A 21829-nucleotide genomic window follows, 5' to 3' on the forward strand; every position below is an offset into this window, starting at 1 on the left:
TAGCAACAATTTCGGGAGAGAATCAGATGAGCCTTTATTTTCTGGTTCTGCTTTTGGATGGGATTGGAAAAGGCACAGAGGGTCTCCCTAGTGGATTACAGTAAGGCTAAACAGAGATATGCTTAATATTTAAACATGCTGTGAGATCTCATTATAAATTTGAACCAGATTGGACCTCCTCAGGCCCAAGCTCACTTATCATGCTTGGCTGCAAACTAGTCATAACTCAGCTGAAAGTGACACACCACTTATTGTCTATTGCCTCTTAAAGTAATGCAGAGAGTGCAATAAATCATGATTTTCTGTCGAATAAGGCAGAAATTCAACTAAAATTGCCATTTTTGGAACTAATTGAGTTTCAACTGAGATCTGACAGCAGAAAGGAAATTATGATTTGACAATTGGTTGCCATTCTCCATCAACAAAACAATTTATAAAAATAATATAAATAAAAACAACAAAAAGCAATTCATTCTAGTTTTTCTGTTGCAGAAATCTAAGAATAATTTTTAATAATTTTCTAGATGGAAAAAACATTGTAAGTATAAAGATTTTCATATGTTTCATATGTTGGTTGTTTAGTGCAAAATTGAATTTTCACTATCAGTATATTAGCATTTCTTTGTGTAAAGCATTGTTGTCTTTGAAATAGGAGGTAGACTTCAGCTTCATATATTCCCCAAACTGGAAGATTTCTACCTCTTTTTGAAACCTTTCTTATAAATAAAAATGATTTGAATTTTAGCCCAGAAGCTTATTGCATCAGGCCCAATAAATCCTGCCCCTGTTTTACTTTCATCAGATAAACATATTCTCTGTGGGTCAAAAAGGAAAGTGATTATTTGTCACATTAAATGCCAAATACTTCTTGTGACACATATACAGTAATAATCAATATGCAGAATTCATGCCATTATTTTCTTACTTCCTGTTTTTGTCACAAAGTATTAAACCAGAAAAAGCGTAAGGTTTGTGAGATGTTAGATCCTAGTTCCTTATCCAACCTAAGCCCCATGAATCCCTCTGCATCTTTTTAGACAACTCACCATGTGGCTTTCTAGTTTCACAAAATATAAGATATACAGTATATCTAATTTGCATTCATCTCACTGCTATCCCAGAAACACTGTGTTCATGGCAGTTCATCTAGTAATCACCCATCTCCCTAGGCAGAAACTAACTAGACATAGGGCTTTAAGCAAACTTTTCCAGATTTTTCTCAACAAAAAACTACAGTTTTTTGTTGGACAGATACCTAGTGCTATTTTTTTGTGAAACTGTAAATCACACCCTTTTCCAGTTTGTACGTTTTTTTGCCATAACCTGGTCAGAATCCCCGTTTCGACCCGAGAGAGTCTCTTTAGGGTGATCGTATTAGGTTTGTGTGCATGTAAAACCAACAAATTGCCAATTATTTAAAATTGTATGATGAGAAGAACTGGTGAAGAACATGTCCTAATTGTGCAAACATTTCTATTGAGAAAAGATCATTCTGATAATTCTGCTTTTACTAGCACATCTTACACTAACGTTTTAAAAGTAAGTCTGTGTTCAGTGACTGACATCAGTGAAGAAGGGACCTAAAGGATTAGTGCAGACAATAATTTTCATAACCCTGCATCACATCAACCTACTTCACAGTTAAAGAGAGGGATATGAAGGAAATGAAGGAAAAGGCATTTTGATTGCTTAAATTAGTAGTTCTTTCCATTCCAATCCCAGCTATCCACAAGACTTCCTTGTTACGTCTGTGATTATAAAACTGGCCTACTATTTACATGTCTTCAGAGATTTATGATACACAGTATATTACATATATCATAACTGTACAGTATATAACTAATTGATGTATGCTTACCTACAGAAGTACCCAAAAAAACAAGAGCACCATTTCACAAGTGTCATGGGTGTAAATCTAAATCACAACAGAAATAATAATGAATTAAAAATGTGTCTATTATGTTAGATCATTTATGTAATTTAACATAAGATTTAAATTGTTTTACTTTCTAGAAGTCTTAGGATGGAGACCATTACAAACTGAAACTGAGCAGACTGTGTGAATTATCATTCAAGGATTCAAGGGAGAACAGATTTATGACTTGAGTTATTGTAGCAGTGAAACATGCAGGAGCCATAATTTGGAAATAGTGCTATATTGCCTTTCATTAATAGCCTGGGAGAGTGCAGATTTCAAACCTTCTGTCGTGCTTTATTTACAATACATTAACTCCCATACAGCCCCAGATATGTCTGTAATTAAGATGTATTGAAAAGCAAAAACCAGACTAACAATATGACAAATGATAGCTGTTACTCCCAATTGCTAATTTTGGAGAAGACCTTCCTTTAGTGCATTAAGGGGCTTTGTTTCCCTGGTTTATGGTGTTTTATTTTCTCTTTTAAAACCTGTGACACACACTAATGATTTCTCATGAAATACAATGGTATTCACTTGTGAATACAGACAAGTATGATAAAAGCAGCAAGTCCAAAACAAGTTCTTAGGATTGCATGGATTAGAGGTATTCTCAGACCACCTTTAAATGCAATGCACTAGTCCAGCATCTAAACAAACAACTTAGTCTAATTACTAATCAAGAAAACAAATTGTTCTACATGACTGTAAACTGGTGTATCATTTTACTGTTTTTAAGTCTCGTCAATGACCCCAGACATCAAATGTGGAAATACCACAAATGGAAAGTACAGAAGTATGGTAAGCCAGGTTTTGCCAGATTGTTTTTTGGAACTTGGCAATTATTTCTGATAACTCAGCTTCCATTACATCACAAAGGTGCTTTTAGTTTGGTGAAAGGAGAGACATTCATGCTCTGGTAATCATGGCTTGAAAATAACAGGACATTCATAGTCCAGCCCACCGATATTACCAGTCGCTTGAAGCGAAAACTGTCAACCCAAAATTGACAGAGATCTGATCAACCTCATGTAATGACCTAGGAGGGATAAAATGAGTGATCACTAAAGGTCAGCAGCAACTCACCCAATTGATTATTACAGAATACCCCAAATCAATTATATGACCAGATGACTGAGCTGCTGGTTTCAGTGCAAGTGCACCAACTGTGGTAATATCAGGACTCAAAGTTGCTTTTGAACCATCCTGTCAGAAACTTGTTGTCAAATGACAAAGTGATCTTCACCTGCTTTGGAACAAGTAATAGGTTGATTCCATACTGAAAAGAGAAGAAAGAAAACACAACGTTTTGGTCGTGGAGCTTTCTTCTGGTGCTTTGTTTGGTTTGTCCCACTAAGTATAGTCTGCCCTCCATGTCCTCCACACACCTCTTTCAGATGCACAGCATCTCCCAGACAAACTGACAGTCCAAAGCCCAGGTAAATGTAGAAGTTTGGGGGCTTCTTGTAATACCTTAGCTGAAGTAGACGTGTGTCTATGCTGTAAAAATTACAGCACTGTGACTTTGCAAATTCTGACAGACAAGTCATTTACCCCCAGAGTAAAATTATACTATAGGTATGATGCAATAAATTCATGTTTGGTTATCAATTCTGCCACTAGATAAGAAAGAGATAATAAATAATGCAGCCTCTAGAATTCATTTGGGGTGCCTCGCAATAAAAGTCAGATATATATTATTACAATCTTGTTATGTACAAGGAGTGAGTCAAGTAGAAATTGCATCTTGACTTAAAATAACTGAGTTGGTACCCAGCAAGTACAGTCATTTTCAACAACACAAACTCAGGACTATCTTAAAAAATAAGGACAAATTCAAATGAAGTCCCATAGTGTAGTGTTTATGTTAATTATAAAAATCATAGTCTCGTTTGTGAACAATGCCATGGTGTATTTTATTACAGTCATCTCTTTTGATGTTTAACTCTTCCTATTCAAAGCAAAATCTAAACTATTCCTCTCTTAGACTGTTAGGAAATTGTAGTGAGGACCCTATGCAGAAAACCAGGGCAATCTCCAGAGACGTAGTCGATATAACAATCCGAGGTCCGAAAGCCGAAGGTAAACAAGCCGGTGCAAAAGTACAAAAAACAGAAGCGGAGCTGTAAGCAGTGAGGAAGCCGAGAGTCGAAACAAGAACAAGAACCAAAGTACCAAAAACAAAACCAGCAGATGTATTCGGAGAACAAACCAGGGCCAGGAAGCCAAAAACCAAGTAGTATGTATGTAGCAAAAATCAAAATCCCTACTACTGAGCATAGGGGAGTGTGAAGCAGTATTAAATACGCTGGGGTAAATGGGCTAATTGGGAACCGTGCCGGAATGCGAGGTGGAATGAAGAGTCCTCCAGGGGTTTGGTGTAACATAGACATACTCAAAACCTTTACACTTTCAAATTCCAGTGAAAAATGACATACAGTACTGTATGCAGTGTGTTTCTGTATGTATGTATTCCTAGGAACATCCAGAATCATTTTGTATATATATAAAAAAAAACATTTGGCTTGTAGAAAATTAATAAAATTTCTTGATCAAACTCATTAATAAAGCAAGGAATAAATTGTCTTAAATTGCTAGTAACTTCATTAATTAATCCAATTGCTTCTATAAAGGACCGATCTGTTTTGACTTTATATAAATCAAATTTTGAATTGACAATGATTTCTTCATTTTATGAATCCATTCAATCTGGAATTGCAAATTAATGTATTTTAAGATTTGGCCTTCTCGCAATCCATGTTAATCCCATACAACCTGAGAGAAGATTGGACATGCAAATACGCTCCACACATGCACAAGCAGAGGCATTTGTTATTTAAAATCCTGCTGAGGGGAGCGAACTAGAAGAGCAGCGCTCAGTCTTGTGAATGTCACTCAAAGCCTGCATGTCACTGATGGCACTGATGGCCAACAACTATATCACCCTGCATCTCACAAATGCTAATCCACTGAAATAAAGCAGGTGTGAGCCTGTCCAGGTCCTGGATGGGAGGTGCCCAGGGAGAGCTTAATTTCCTGCTGGAAGAGGTGTTAACGTGACCAGCAGGGGGATCTCACCCTGCGGTCTATGTGGGTCCCAATGACCCAGTAAAGTGATGGGGACACTATACTGTAAAAAAGGTGCCATAGTTCGGATGAGATAGGGAGAGTAAAGGTATTAACCCTGGTAACCTGGCCAAATGTACCCTTTGCCTTCACCATTTATAGTTTCCTAGTAATCCCCATCTATGAATTGGCTTCATCACTCTGTTCTCCTCCCCACTGATAGCTGGTGTGTGATGAGCATATTGGTCCACTTTGGCTGCCATCACATCACCCAGGTGGGGCTACACATTATTATTAGGCAAAATGGGCACAAAGGGGGGTAAACCAGCTCCCCCAACTGTTTAACTTTTGAAATGTAAATAGTAGATGTAAATGCTGAAGGACTTTAGAGGTCTGAGAGGAGTACTTTCACACCCTAGACGAGCCATTGAAACCAATGTCTAGAAACTTTACTGCATATTCCGTAGCAACATGCATTCTATGTAAACATAGATAAACCTTAAGAACAATAAACGTATTTTGCAAAAATAATAGCTAGGGAGACCCAGGATTAGCACACACCTTTTCATGGAGTAGGATGGGTATTTGGTCAAATAGCACAGATCCTGTGTACACTTAATAAGAAAGATCCAAAACACTTAGAAAGCGAGTGCATCCTTTTTTTCTTTACTTATACAGGAATAATGAGAAAGGAATTCCAAACCTAACCCTAAACTTAATCTAAAGCATACAGTAGGTGGAATACAAACCTTAGTATCTCTAACATAGTCAATGGAAGAATGTTAACAGGAAGGGTGTGGTATGTCCCTAATCCTAATAGCCTGTCCTCAGGACTACCAGACAAAGAAATCATTGATAGGGAGAACAACAGGAGAACAATTGGTTACTCCAGGAACACAACTAAAAAGAGGAAGTAATTGTATTCCAGGAAAGGCATACAGAGGCTTTCCTTGCCCTAGGAACATAAGCCAGTGCTCTCTTTTTCACCTACTGTTCATCAACATTACCCACAATGAAACAGAGGAAATGTTACCCGTTCCCTAAAAGCCTAAATTAACAAATGCCACCATACAACAATGGCTGCCTCAAAAAAGCTAAGCAGATGAGCTAAGCAGATGCCCTTACCAAGAGCAATTTACTGTACATTACACAACAACTCAGACTTGAGAAACTGTAGTGAGGTAACTTTGCTCTTTTGACTCAGATCTTCAATCTCCATTGTCCCTATTCCATGGCTTCCTGGGCTAATTTTGCTCATGTGGTTGATCCTGAAGTTTAAAATCTTCAAGTTATCAGATCTCTCCAAGTAACACTTCCTCATTCATGAACATCAATGTTAATAGCTGTTAATAATCCAATTTACTCAAAAGGTCCTCTACATATGGTCATTATTGTAATGTTCTAATTAATATTCCAAATGTTCATGTAATTGTAATAACAATATCCCCTTCACTTGTAAAGCGGTTTTCTGGACACTCCACTCATAGTGCTTTACAGGTAATGGGGGCTCTCCTCCACCACCACCAGTATGCAGCCCCACCTGGATGATGTGACAGAAGCCAATGTATACCAGTATGCTCACAACACACCAGCTCTCAGTGGGGAGGAGAACAGAGTGATGAAACTAAATCATAGATGGGGATTAATTGTGAACAATAATTGCAGGAGTCTATCACATATTTGCCAGAATGTAAGTGGCAGATTTAGTGTTCTGCTATTTATCAACTAATTAGGGAAAACCAGGGGTGGAACAATGTCCAACTAAGGTGCAACTAACTGCAGCATTTAATACAAGTGGGATTAGATAATGATAGCTTGTGATGGAAATAATTACACAACTTAATAATTAACATAATATTCATGGTGTTTTCAGATCTGTTGTGAGTGATTCAATGACAGGTGGTGAGAGACATGTTGCTGTCTCTTGATCTTGACAGTTCCACCTCTCATTATTGTGAAACAGCAAGAGCTTGTTAATATTCATTACTACAATTCATAGTCATTACATTTAAGACACAAAACCTGAAAGGTTTCCCCTGTAAGATACATCTGTCTCTCTGTTTCTCTCCCCAAGCAGGGTTGGGAAGCCAGTATCTCTCTAGTCACCCAGGAGCAAAGAGCTGCTTGACGGCATCACACAAAGAAATATACAGTGCTCATGTGATTCCCGAAGAATGATGTCATGAGAGCCGAATCCGACTCCTGTGGAGCGTGTTGTGAAAGACCCTATGCGTGACGGAATAATCCGGAAGTGTCTGGAGAATGACATCAGGGAAGGCACAGCAAGGTAAGGTCAGGATGACAGACAGGGGGCTGTGACTGAGGTGATCCGGTACATGGGGGGAGTGCAGGCGAATGAGTCCAAAGGAAGTCCAAAGGGGGAGCTTAGAAGCTTGTTGTAGTGATAGTTTGAACAGTGTGAGTGATGGTTGGTGGAGATGGGGAATGGTGGAAAAGAAGAGCTATTGTTTGTTTTTGACATGCTACCTAATCAGGGGGCAGAGTGGTGGGTCTGTACCCGTGGTTGGAAGGTTACCGGTTCAAATCCCACAGCTGGCAGAGGAATCCTACTCCGTAGGGCTCCTGAGCAAGGCCCTCAACCCCAACTGCTCCAGGGGCGCTGTACAATAGCTGACCCTGTGCTCTGACCCCAAGCTTCTCTCTCCCTGTCTGTGTGTCTCATGGAGAGCAAGCTGGGGTATGAGAAAAAACAAATTCCTAATGCAAGAAATTGTATACAGCCAATAAAGTGATCTTATCTTAATCATTACCCTCGTGTAGTTTCATTTTACATCACGTTCTTATTTGATGTTTTCAACACTTTTGCTTAGTTTTCTCTATTGTCTTATTAAATTAAAAATGTCTGTTGAAAGTCAAACGTCTCTCTCTTTATCTATTGATATTGTCAGCAACTAACCCTTGTTACAGGCTTTGTAAACAAGATGAAATGACAATATGCTTGCTAGATGACAAATGTGTTAATATTTTTATTGCAGCTTACCAACAGAGCAATCAGAAGAAAACAATATCAAAGCTGTACGCTATTATTTAGGACAATAAAATTGGCAAAATAAAGGCAGAATGTGATATCAACTGATAAGTGGATGAGTATGCAAATGTCAACAAAGTTCCATAAGGTATAATTTGTTACCACTTCACAATGTTGGAGGTTGTGGTAAGCATGCAGTGACTCAGGCATGCTCTGGTCCTTCTGGTCTTTCATGGATACAGCAGTAATTCAGACACCTAGCCTTAAATGAGATAGGACATTCAGTCGTACTTCTTATATTCTCTGCTATGTATTTGGGAAATTTTTCCTTTGATCAAATTGAGCCAGAAGACAGATATATACTAGGAATTCTTCTAACCTCTACTAAAAAGGCAACTACAAAAAATAGCTTATTAAAGGACATACAGCATCTGAGCAGTGGATTGATATTGTGATATAATATATAATCTAACAAGTAATAGGTTTATTCCATGCTGAGAAGAGGAGAAAGAAAACAAATTTTGGGTGTGGAGCCTCGGAATTCGTTCTCCCATGCTTTATCAGCTGCTGACTTTCCTCTCTTTCTCACACCTGAAGAAGGCTCCACAGCCTAGAAATGCTGTGTTTTCTTTCTTCTCTTCTCAGCATAGAATAAACCTATTACTTGTTCCTTTGCAGCCTATGCATACTGATGCAGCTACCCACATGAACTAATGTATAACCTATGTATACATATACATTATACTGTATATAATATAATGTATATAATGAAAAGGGTAGTATTTTCTCTCATATTACATTCTGAAAAATTTTAGCAAATGCTGGTTAACTACAGATAAAATCAATGTCCCTATTAAGACCTGATTTAACTTTGTGAAATAAATGAAGTAATATCAATAGCTCTGTGTAGACGGTTTTCTCTTTTTCTGTAATGACTAATTTAATATGAATTTGACTAAATATGTCTGCATATTTAAATCCAAAACTTCACTGGCCCAATGTACAGTAAATAGTTCTAAAAAAAACAAACAATTGTAAACTAAAAGATAAGATGAAATAAAAAAAGCTAAATGTTCTATGTATATTTTACACGTAAACTGATTCATCAATAAATAAAAAGTTGAAAAAATGTGCTTGGGGCTCCAGGCACAAAGGAGTTCTCTTTTTACAAACATGCTGTATTTGTTTAAACAACCCTCTTATCCATCTCACATTGTCATAGCCTTCACTAAATGACTGAGTACCTTGCTCGTCATTTATTACGGGCTGGCATTGCATATGCTCTGTTTGACTAATTTTTCAAACACAAGTTTGAACTCTATGCTCTTTAACATACTGCCTTCTCAGAGCCAGGATTTGAAAATGACGACAAGGATGATTGTGAAAAAGTGACTGGTTGTACAACACCCACACTGAGATAGCAAACTCATATTGAGAAGAGAAACATTCAGTGAAGTCACTCTTAAGAGCATCCTGTGGAGTGACCTTCACCAGCTCAGATTCTGCCAACTAAATGCCCTTGAGAGATCTACTGAAATGGCAGTTTAGCTCCTAAAGCCTATTCAGACTCCAGTCTCTAAAACAGGCTGCCAAACTGACAGTTGTTAAAAACTGGACTGCAGTTAATTACCACCTGGGAAGCATTTTGAATTACGTGAACATATCAGATGGGAGATGCTATGTCCTGTGTACTGAATATTTTCTTAAATTGTTGCAATGTCTCTTGAAAATAATTACTGCAGCACATCAATAAATCAATCTCCAATAAATAGTATCCATTCATCCATTTTCTAACCACTTTATCCAATTCAGGGCTGTTGGCGAGCTGGAACCTATCCTGAAAAGCAACAGGCTCCAGGCAGGAAACACCCTGAACAGAATGTCAGTCGATTGCATAATAAATAGTATTGTAATGAAATTCATAAGTAGCATTTTCTGGAATAAATCAAATGTACCAGTTTTAGTAATTATTTATGCTATGATTACATATCCCTTTTAAGTTTTGCAAAGGCCTACACAGATGTTTTGATGGTATAGTAAGAATGTCTTCTTAACAACTCTAACATGCATTTTATAGCCACATTCCTCAAAAACAAAAGAAAATTCTGATTTTGTCTCTAATTTTCCTTCCCTGCATTTGAGTTTATTATATTAAGCAAGTTTAGTAAAGTTACTAAATCAGACATTGACATTTTTTTCTAGTAAAGTATTGTAAAATTAGCATCTGGATGTAGACCTCCAATGTAGTTTTGTATGTTGGATGAAAAGTATATTTCAGTATAAAAGAGTCTGATTTCTGCTGATCAATTAAATAAACTTTTAATTATGTATATAATTCCTTCTTGCTATCACAGAACCCATTAAATTAATAATAATTAAAGTAAATAACATTGGAAAAAGGTGTGAGGCTTGTAATTTAAATAACTAAATTTCCTTTTGATAAAAACCTTTTCCAAAAGTCAGAATTAATTTACACAATCAATTATTTTAAAATGTTTAAACATAGTTATAATCCTGATGTACAGCTCTACATAGAACTCCTTTTCAGTATTTTCTGATGTTTCAAAGGGAAGCTTTCAGGCCATTAGGATAATCAGATATAATATTTGTGGAGAACATATCTACTGCATGTTTTTGTATGCCTTTTTTTTCTTAACAGCATGTTATTTTACACTCAAAGGTCTCCGTTTGTGTCTACAGTCTGAGAAATAGAAATCAGATATGATAAGGATTTTAAAACATTGTCAGTGAACTACACCATTCTAGAAAATCTGGACATCTCTTATGTCACAGCAAACACTCACAATACTATTTGATGAAGAAATAGATTGTAACATCATAATGAATGGTTTCTGGCTTGGTAAAGAAATAGTGTTTAGAAATGTGTCAACGGAGGCATGCTACACTGTTGATGACGGGATTATCTTTGGTGTTTAATTGACTTTGTTTTGGTTCATGGAGAGGGTAGAAGTCCCAAAGTGTCTTCCAACTCATATTTCACACTCTTGCCCCCCAAAGAAAAACGTGTCTGTTGTCTGTTTCTTGAGAATTAAACCTTCGATCATTTTAATCATTTGTATTTTTTCTTATTATGTTAAAATATTGAAGAAACTAGGGCTTATTTCCCTCATCGATTTCCCTTATCTTGTATTCCACGGTTTCTGAATTCTTGTATCATATGCTATATAAAATAATATGTGTTCTGTATGAAAATACCACACTATTGACATGATCTGAAAACTGGCAGAAGTAAAATAGCAAATACTTAATTTGGCCATTTCCTTAAGGGCACTGCCTTGTTAAAGTCACATTTGATAAAAGACGTTTGTTAATTGGACGGTAGTCTATTAGATGAGACAGAATTGTAAATTCACCCCCTGGAGTGTATGGAAAATAACCCTCTTAAAAAAGCAGACCAAATATGTTGCTGATAGTTTTGGATTAAAAATGCAGAGAATGCAGTTTAGCACTCAGGATTCAGGAAGGCTATTGGAAGAAGCATGGCAGAGTAGAAAAATTAATAAATTAAGGCTTGGATTATTTTGTGTTTGCAAAACTATGAATTACATACTCTAAAGTCTAATGGGCTGTCTCTGTTAGTGCAAATACTAAAAAAACAGTTGTCTTCAGTGTGCTTTGTATTTTATTCTTTAAATGAAGAGAAGATAACACAGATGATTTTCCCTCAATGTCCAATATCTGATTTTTAACTATCAGCAGAATTCATAGTCAATGAGGCTGTATAGACAATCATTTAAAAAATAAACACTTATTGTTGGTCAAATCGGTGCCACTGGTCAAATGCCCCTAGGACTGAGTGTACTTGAACAAGAACAGTGCCAGTTAGCTTATAGTGCTCATATCGGCATCACTCTCATCTCCACTCAGCTCTTTTCTGTAAGACACTGTGGAACCTGCAACACGTACAACAGCAAACAGCTTCACAACTCACATTGGAGGAAACCATGCAGCCCATTTATTCCCTGTGCAGTGAGGTCAGGAAATAAAATGTCAGTCCTAAATTAGAAGGCATAAAATGATGACTATACAAAAGAAAGAAAAGTACATATATTTTCCAAAAAATTATAAAAATAAGGGTGGCTTGGTGGGGCGGTGGTTACCCTTGCAGCCTGGCGGCACTGGGGTCCTGGTTTTATTTACAGTCCTGGGTGCTATTTAAGTGGAGTTTGTGTTTTCTCCCTCTGTTCCCGAAGGTTTCCGCCAGGTGCTCCAGTTTCCTCCCACAGTCTGAAAATTGATCATAGGCGTGAGTGTGTGTGTGTGTCTGTGTTTGTGTCTATGTGTCTGCCCTGCAATGGACTGGTGTCTCACTCAGCGTGTATCCTGTTGCTTGCTGGGATAGGCTTCAGCTCTCTCACAACCCTGAACTGGAAGAGGCAGTGAGCAAATGGAAGAAATTTTAAAAATAACTTTTTAATGGAAGTAAAATGTTTATTGTTACTTAGAATCATTACAAAAAAAATGTGAATTTTCCATACAATAATTATACAATGACATTTTGCAAGGTAAAAGAAAAGTAATCTTAATTTATACAATGAACACATATTTTTAAAAAGCGGGTACCTTGACATTCACCCTACTAGATATGCTTTTTACTTAATTATGAACAGTTAATGCTAACAAAGTAATTGTTGTGTGTAGCTTACAGCTACAGCCTATATTTTATAAACATATATTATGTTATCTGAGTGTCCTGCTTTGCAAGGTAAAGTGACAAAGGATTCACCTGCTTTAGGCTATCATCCTCATCTGCTTCCATTTGAATGGTCGACTCTAACCTCAGGCAATCAATACTCTGCTCCAGACACAGAGCTTTGCACTCTCCCTTCAACTTAAAAAAATGTTAGAAAAATAAAACCAGAAGCAGATCTGACTCTGAACGATCTTTCTCTTGTTTTATCTTTGACAGTCCCTCTTTTTCTTCCCTTTAAACTCACATCAAACACATTTAAGGTCTGATATCAAATATCTCCTTTTTTTTCAGAAGCGGTGATACCTGATCACTCTCGTTTTTCTTGACCTGTCAAGACAAATGTAGGGGGGATATATTGTGTGATTAAGCAAGACTGGGCTTAAAGAGAAGTGAAAGAGCAGATGCTCTCATTAAAAATGCAGAGGAATAAGAGTTCTTTTAGCCAGCAACTGTCCTGTGGTTTGTGCTTTAGATTCAGTCAAAAAGCAGCCTGAAGCCAATTTTGCTCCTTGTGTCAGGTGGACCAAAAGGGAGTTACTGAATAAAGTAGGCCTAACATGTACTGATAAGATATTCTATTTTGTCTTCAGACTCAAAAATACACACTCACACACACAAAACTCAGACAACAGAAAAAGCACAGCTGGCTTGGAAGTTTAAGTCTCTTTTGCTGTCAGGCAGATACTCCTCTGTCAAGCCAGGATTAAGACATGTCCAGGAAAAAAGAAACACAGTTACATCAGAAAGATGTAGAGGATAAACTAGGTATCATTTTTAACAAGAACGCAACAATGTTTAAAGTCCTGTAGTTCTTCAAAAGGCTCTGGAAAAGAATTCTTCTACTCAAAGCTAGATGGTGAATCTCTGCTATTTTCTCTGCTATATAAGTACTGTGTAGGAGTAAGGTTACTGATGGATTGGCTTTCTAGCCTCTGATGCTGACCCTTTTACCTTTCCTCAATACAAAGGAAACATGTACAGACTTGTCTGAGATACCAGTATTCCAAACACTTTTTTTTATCTTAAAGCAGTGTACATGTACTGAAAGATGTTTTTTTCATAAATGCGATTTAACATGAAAAACATGTATAGGGACTGCCCAACAACTATTGATGGTGGTCCATCTGTGTAGGTGGTCTTATACTCAGTTCTGAATTTCTGAATACAGCTGGAACAATTTCTAAAAAAGCAAAACGTAATCAACTCTGAAGTGAGTGTTAAAAATGCCTTACCCTTTCATTTATGTATCCTTTACATCCAGTTTGGTGAAAGAGAAAAATTGTTTCAAATTTGTTGGAATGCACTACTATATATACTGTAATACTGTTGAAAATATAATAAAAAAAAAATCTTGCTTGCGTAACAGTTTTGACTGCAGAAGTTAAATAGCTTACTCCTCTGTGTGTATTTTTGGTGAACTGCAGGTTTCTGTAGGAAAATGAGAGTACTCAATGACAAAACACAAAATAGGATTTTACTATTCTGCAATGGTGTGTCTTCCAGTCCGGGGGTTACAGCAGTACTCAATATGAATGAACAGCCTTCTGATAATGCATGGATGGGCGATCGTCATTGTACAGATCAATGTTAGCATCACTTTATTACAGTAAATCTGCTTTAGTTAAATGCAGCAAGAAACAAAATTACAGAACACTTACATGTTGAAAATATCACAGCAAACATAATGCAAAAAATGCAAACATAACAACATTCACAGAGTTTTCAATTACAAGCAAAAAATATGAAACTTTGCAATTTCAAGTCAATTTCATTTTAACTAATTAATGAATTACATTCTAAGTGTATCTTTTTGGAAATAAGCTACATTTAAATGAACTAAATTGTTCTAAAGGAAACAATAGGTGTAAACAATTCAAAAAGGGGCAATATTGTATGAAAACTTCTGCTGTGAAGAAAACAAAAGTGCTTTGATGATTTATATAGAATATTTAAAAAATCCTTTTTGGCAGTTTTGAGTCAAACATTACAACTCCAAAATGGTCTTTTGTCTCTTACTCTTAGTTTTGTAAGTAATATTTTGGAAAAAAAACATTTTTTAATAAAAAATATACCTATCTAAATTCCTCATTTAAACTAAATTTAAAATAATCATTGTTGTTTGATAATAATACCAAGGAGCATTCTGCAACATAAAAAGCCATGATCGGTGATGAATTTATTTAAAAGATATTTTGTTCTGCCATGATGTTCAGAGCACGAGAATATAAGTGAAACAGAAGTTCTTACCATGGGGACATTTGGCTCTGGCTAGTGATAATAAACTGAAGAATAAATGACTCATGTTGATGCTTGGGGATAATAACATTTCCAGTATCTTCATGGAGAAACAACATAAATATTAAAGTTAACTGAAATACTTGTGCTGTTATAGCTACTCGTTTTGTAATGTTTGACCTTGTTACTAAAAACTCAGTGATTTCTATTTACTGGTTATAAAGAAATCATACATTTTTGTGCCAAGCACTGCAACAATTTAGTATTCAAATAACAAAGACATTCACAGAAAAGGTTTCATACTGTTGATTTTCTGCAACTCCTTCTTGCTTATTTCTTAACAAAAACAAGACATGATTTTCTTTTAAAAGAGAAAATTCTCCAAAACCCCTAGAAACAGCACAGTATGAACATACAGCACCATGAGCAACTGAATTCTCAGTCTGTTGAAATAAAGACCCATGGTACAGTAGTCATTGTATAATCGAATATCAACATGAACAGAATATCAGTGCTTTCTATCTTTGGTAACTCAAGCCATTGTAAAAAGGCTTCATTCGGGGTTAGCTAAATATTTTTATTTGAGGTCTTTTTCTTGTGAAGATGCTATCAACTGACACTATAAAACAAGAAATTTGAAGAAGTATGCTGACCAGTGAGATGGTAATCAACTAATCTACAACTACCTTTTATGGCATCAGATTTATGTCTGAGAGCTGTTATTTGTTGAATTGTGAGACATGTACCTCATAAATTTGTATGATACTGAATAAAGAATATAACATACGGTTGTGGACTGATTTTATTGTTTACTTAATTTATTTTTACTTTGCTTTATTATGTTGCAAATAATTACTAGAAAGCTTGCCAGAAGAATACAAATAGTGAATCAAAATATGTCTGTTTACTGTACTGTATGTGCTTATACAGTATATAACTCTAAGTATGTAAAACAACAGTTTTCATGGAATTCTTAAATATGTAAGTAATTGTGCAGTCCCCATCTTCCTTAAATATTTAAGGATTTAATTAAATTCTTGGTTTTACATTTTTACTGTAACATGCAGTATATGTAGCATCTTGCAAAATCATTCACCTCTCTGCAAAGTTTGCATATTTTGTTGCAGTCTAAACTTGCAGTAATGAACATTTAAAATAGGACTTTGCATTTAGAATCTAAAAATCTATTCCAAAACATGCTGAAATATGTAAATAAATTACATAGATATTTTCAAATGCACAAGTATTCCACCCCTTTCCTACATCAACAACCTAAATCAGTTCAGATGCAATAAAATAGTTTGACAGGTCGCAAAATTAGTGCAATGGTCTCTATCTCTGTGTGGAAATGGTTTAACTTGCCCTTCAGAGTAAATATATCTGTCTTTAAGTTATCCCATATGGATATTGAAATTTAGTGTTATAACAAATCAATCACAGAGACCAAGTTGCTTTCAAAATAAGTCAGGGATGAATATCCACAGATCAGGAAAAAGATACTTATCCCTTTAAGTATGCTGATGTCAATTAATAGGAATTGGAATATGTGTCATACCACCCAGGTATGTCAAGTTACCCATCAATACTGAGTAGTGAGGCAAGCAGGAAACTGGTTAGGGATGCCCTGTGAGGCCAATGGTAACTTTAAAAGATCTCTATCTATAATGGGAGTCACTGTTCATATTTCCCTTGCCCAAATCTGGCCTGTATGGGTGAGTGGCTATACTGAAAAAGACCCATCTTAAATCTGTGAGAAGAAATATTTCAGACATCTCGCACACGTTTTTATGGTCAGGCAAGAAAAACATTGAACTGATGTTGAACAATGACCTAAATGCAAATCGTTTCATCTGGTCCAAACCTAACATAGCACATCACCCAGTCAACACCATCCCAACTGTCAAGCATGGTGGTGGCAAGATCATGTTATCGGTATGCTTCTCAGTAGCACTATCTGAACTAAAAGAAGTATCTGGAACTGAGTAATGACTGAGGAAACTACTTGTGAATACCAGATGGAAACCTGCTTGAGTCACCCTAGAATCGAAATTCGGGTGAAAAATTTAAATTTTAACATGAAAGCTCAGATTGGAGGTGTTTTACAAGAATGCCCTTGAATGTCCCAGTCAAAATCCTAACTTGCATCCAATAAAAAAATATGGTTAGACTCAGAGATAGCAATTCATAAAGGATGCCCAACAAACTCGTCAGAACTGGAGGAATTGTGGGCTAAATTGCATTATCCTTCTGTGAAAAGCTAGTAGAAACTTATTCAAAAAGACGAGGTAAAGAAATTGCTGCCAAAGGCACTTCCACTGGCTAGTGACTTAATACTTACAATACAACTATACATTTCACTTTTTACATTGGGACACAAATGGGGGTTGGAGTGCCAGCAAGCAATCCTTTAACAGGCAGGTCTAAATAGACACAAAGTTGTAACATACAAAATCAGTGCTCTTTATTGGTAATGTGAGGAAACTAAACTAATTATCACCATAGCAAACAAAACCAAAAGAAAAGATTGAGTTCATTTTTTAACTACTACCTATACTTCTTGGTTCAGCTGCATTGAACTGAAAGCAGTGTATTAAGGATGTTCTCTTGGTTATTACACCACTCTGTACTGAAGTAATATGCATGGTCAATACCAATTGTAAGAAATTCCACTTTTAAATTTGTCTCAATCTTTGAAATAAAAATGTTTTGTATTGCGAAAAATAAAAAGATAAACAGTGCTGTCCTCTAGGGGAATTTAAAGGTTGGCACTAAATTAACACAATTCTTGCCAAAGACTAAGCAATTTAGTACTGTACTAAGTGAAACACTGGGACAATGTAAGTTCCAAATGAAGTAACACCTTATTACTGAAATAATATTATAGCCACTAAATAATTATGAGTTTTTGCCACTGGGAAATGTGTTAAACTAAATTAATATTAAACTAAAACTGCATTCCAACCAACCACAATATACAGTAATAGATCTGTTTCCTGTTCAAACCACAAAGAAGGTGTCACAAGTATTACACCTAATACTGCAGAGAGTCTGAAGGATGCGATAGGGTGTATTACACTATATAACCTGTAGAAGGAAGTGAACTAAAATTAAAGGAAATCCATATAAGTAAACATGACTTTACTCTTAAATGTATTCAGTTACATCTAGCTCTCACTTGAGTTTTTTTCAGTTTATTGTAATGAGTAGAGTAGAGCACAGTTATTTATTGCCATATGTACACGTTCATTGGAATTTGCTCTGATCTTTCGGGATACACACAGTACAACAAACAACACCACACAATGTAGACAACAGGAATAACAAATATGTTGCGAAAAAATTAAATATGTAGTAGTGAGACCCCCAAAAATAAATCAAATAAATAAAAGTGTGTTGTGCAGATGTGTATTTAGGCACTGCACTTAACTATTGAGGATGCATACTGCAGTGGGATAGAAGCTCTTGAGTCTGTGGTCCTTGCTTTAACAGTGCGGTACCACTTGCCAGACTGCAGGGGGAGAACAGTTTGTGGCCGGGATGGCTGGGATCCTGAATGATGGATTGGGATTTATTGCAACAGTGGATGTTGTGGATCTCACCGATTGATGATAGATAGATACTTTATTGATCCCGTGAGGGAAATTGCAGTGCAACAGCAGCTTAACACACACAACACAGCCACAGTGTAACGAATTATATAATAATAGTACAATACATACAATACACTACAAGAGTTACTCACAGTCCGGACACACAAGAGGAAACTAGAACAGAACAGTACACAGAAAATCATATCACACGTATGAATATAAATATAGATGTAACCATGGATATAAATATAAATATAAATGTATTGCACAGGTCCCTGGCATATATTGCACAAAAGTGGTTGTAAACGGGAAAAAGAAAAAGAAAAAGAAAGAGAACAGATGTAGCAGTAGATGTGTATATGCGTTTAGTCCAGAAACAGGTCACTGTCGCTGTTGCCTCTGCCAAGACGCAAGGTGGATGCGTTGTACAGTCTTATGGCAGACGGCAAGAATGACCTCCTGTAGCGCTCCCTGTCGCACCGTGGATGAATCAGTCTATTGCTGAACGTGCTCTTCATTCCTGCAAGCCTGTCATAGAGGGGATGGGAGAAGTTGTCCATGATGGCCTCTAGTTTGGACATCATTCTCCTCTCAGCCACTACCTCCAAGAGGTCCAGGTCAGACCCAATGACAGAGCTTGCTCTCCTGATGAGCTTGTTCAGCCTTTTGGAATCTACTGCTCTAATCCCAGAGCCCCAGCACACCACTGCGTAGAAAATGGCACTCGCTACCACCGACTGATAAAACATGTGTAGCATCTTACTACACACATTGAAGGACCTGAGCCTCCTCAAGAAGTAAAGTCGGCTCTGTCCATTCTTATAGATGGCCTCGATGTTCTTAGACCATTCCAGTCTATCGTCGATGTGCACTCCCAGGTACTTGTACGAGTCCACCATCTCCACGCCACTCCCATGGATGTAGACAGGAGTAGGTTTGACCTTTTTCCTCCTGAAATCTACCACCAGTTCCTTTGTCTTTGTAACATTCAGTTCCAAGTGGTTCACCCCACACCACTCCACAAAGCTGCTGACCAGTCCTCTGTACTCCTCCTCCTGCTCACCCTTGATACATCCCACAATTGCAGAGTCATCTGAGAACTTTTGCAGGTGGCATGACTTTGAGTTGTACTTAAAGTCCGAAGTATAGAGGGTGAAGAGGAATGGAGAAAGAACTGTCCCTTGAGGTGCCCCTGTGTTACTCACTACCAGTTCAGACACACAGTTCTGAAGTCTCACAGACTGTGGTCTGCCCGTCAGGTAGTCAGTGATCCACGAGGTCATGGAGGCATCGACTTGCATCTCCTCCAGCTTCCTCCTTAGAAGTAAGGGCTGGATGGTATTGAAGGCACTGGAGAAGTCGAAAAACATGATCCTTACACTGTTGTCCAGGTGTGAGTAGGCCCTTTGCAGCATGTAGATGATCGCATCCTCCACACCAACACTGGGCTGGTAGGCAAACTGTAGGGTGTCCATTGATGAGCTGACCAGGGGTCTCAGGTGGGATAAGACCAGCCTCTCCAGTGTCTTCATGATGTGAGAAGTCAGTGCAACTGGTCTGTAGTCGTTGAGGACAGAGGGGCGCCCTTTCTTTGGTACCGGGACCAGGCATGATGTCTTCCAGAGCACCGGGACTCTCTCCAAGCGCAGGCTCAGGTTGAACAGTCGCTGGAGCACTCCGCTCAGCTGATCAGCACAGGCTCTCAGAACTCTGGGACAGATGTTATCTGATAAATCACATCCTACTGTATAATCCTCTGTGCTGTTGCCACAATCCTATGTAGTGCATCTCTGTCATGCATGGCAGTATTGCTGCATCACAGTGATGCCACTAGTGAGGACACTTCCTATGGCACTGTGGTAAAAGTTCATGAGGAACTGCTTCCCCGTTCTGCTTTTCTTTAAGCTCTGGGGAAAGTGCAGGCACTGTTGTGCCTTTTTCAGACTGGCTAGTGTTGTGAGACCAAGCTAAACTGGATGAGATCTGCAGGCTGAGGAACCTAAAGCAGCTGACAGTTTCCACCGTTGTGCTGTTGATGCTGATTGGGGCATTGCCCCTCCCCTTTGGGGTCTCCTGAAGTCCACAATGAGCTCTTTTGTCTCGTTGACATTCAGGGCCAGATTGTGGTCAAGGCACCATCTTCTAAGATGCTCCTAAGATGCTGGACTCATAGTTGTTGTTGATCAGCCCAATAATAGTGGTGTCATCTCAGAACTTAATGATGCAGTGGCTGCCGTAAGTGGCTTTACAGTCATAGGTGAACAAGTAGTGTAGCCTAGAACTGGGACAGCAGCCTTGGGGAGCTCCAGTGTTTAGGATCACTGCAGAGAAGATATTGTAGCCATTAGTTACCACCTGAGGTCTGCCTCTCAGGAAATCCAGTATCCAGTTACAGATAGTGTTGCATAAACCCAGATTCCTGTCTAAATGTTCTAGGACAGTATGTAGTGATAGAGATACTATATGGCACTATTCCTATTTGGGTAGTAAGCAAACTGAAGTGGGTCAAGGGAGACTGCTCAGCGGCATCTGACCAGCACTGTACGGTCTTTACAGTGCTCTTTAGCTTCTGCTTGTAAACAGGAAGAAGGAGCACGGAGACGTGTTCAGACTTCCAGAAAAGGGGCCGTGAAATTTAGAGGTACGCTCCTTTAAGTTGCTGTAGCAGTGATCCAGTGTGTTATTACCTCCAGTGGGAAGAGAGTTGTGTTAAAAGTACTTTAGTAGCTCTTTTTTAAGGCTGCAGTGGTGAAAGTTCCCTGCGACGTTCAGGTTAAGTGCCTGAACCTGCTGTCTCTTACAATGTCTTTATTGCAAATTTTGATGACATTCAACTTCCTTCACATATAAAGATGTTAAATTTGATTATTAGTTGAGTTGAGAAACGTATACAGTACATTACTTGTAATTCATCAGAATTTATATTGTTGCTAGGGGGTGAATTCAAGGCACCAAGTTATGTATCAATGGATCAAAGGGGAGTGTCCCTACTACGTAGGTAGTAGCCAGATACTAAAACTGTCTCTTTGAATTCTACTTCTTCCTTTTGCATATACTGTATACTGTAAGTCATTAAAAGGTGGAATTAGAAACTATAAAATGGTTCTGCAGCCTTAGCATTATGATATGTAATTAATATTCATATTCATTGCATATACACATACCTGTACTGTATGTGTGTAGAAATATTATTATAAACATGTTAATGTTAAAATATTAAAAAATTTTAATAAAGAGAGTGTAGTGTTGAGCATCTAAGTCTAAGATTTTTAATAAGAGAAAAAATAGCTTAATCTTAAGATTTTAGATAAATTGTT

Source organism: Lepisosteus oculatus, chromosome 2, assembly GCF_040954835.1.
Source record: "Lepisosteus oculatus isolate fLepOcu1 chromosome 2, fLepOcu1.hap2, whole genome shotgun sequence".
Lineage (NCBI taxonomy): Eukaryota > Metazoa > Chordata > Actinopteri > Semionotiformes > Lepisosteidae > Lepisosteus > Lepisosteus oculatus.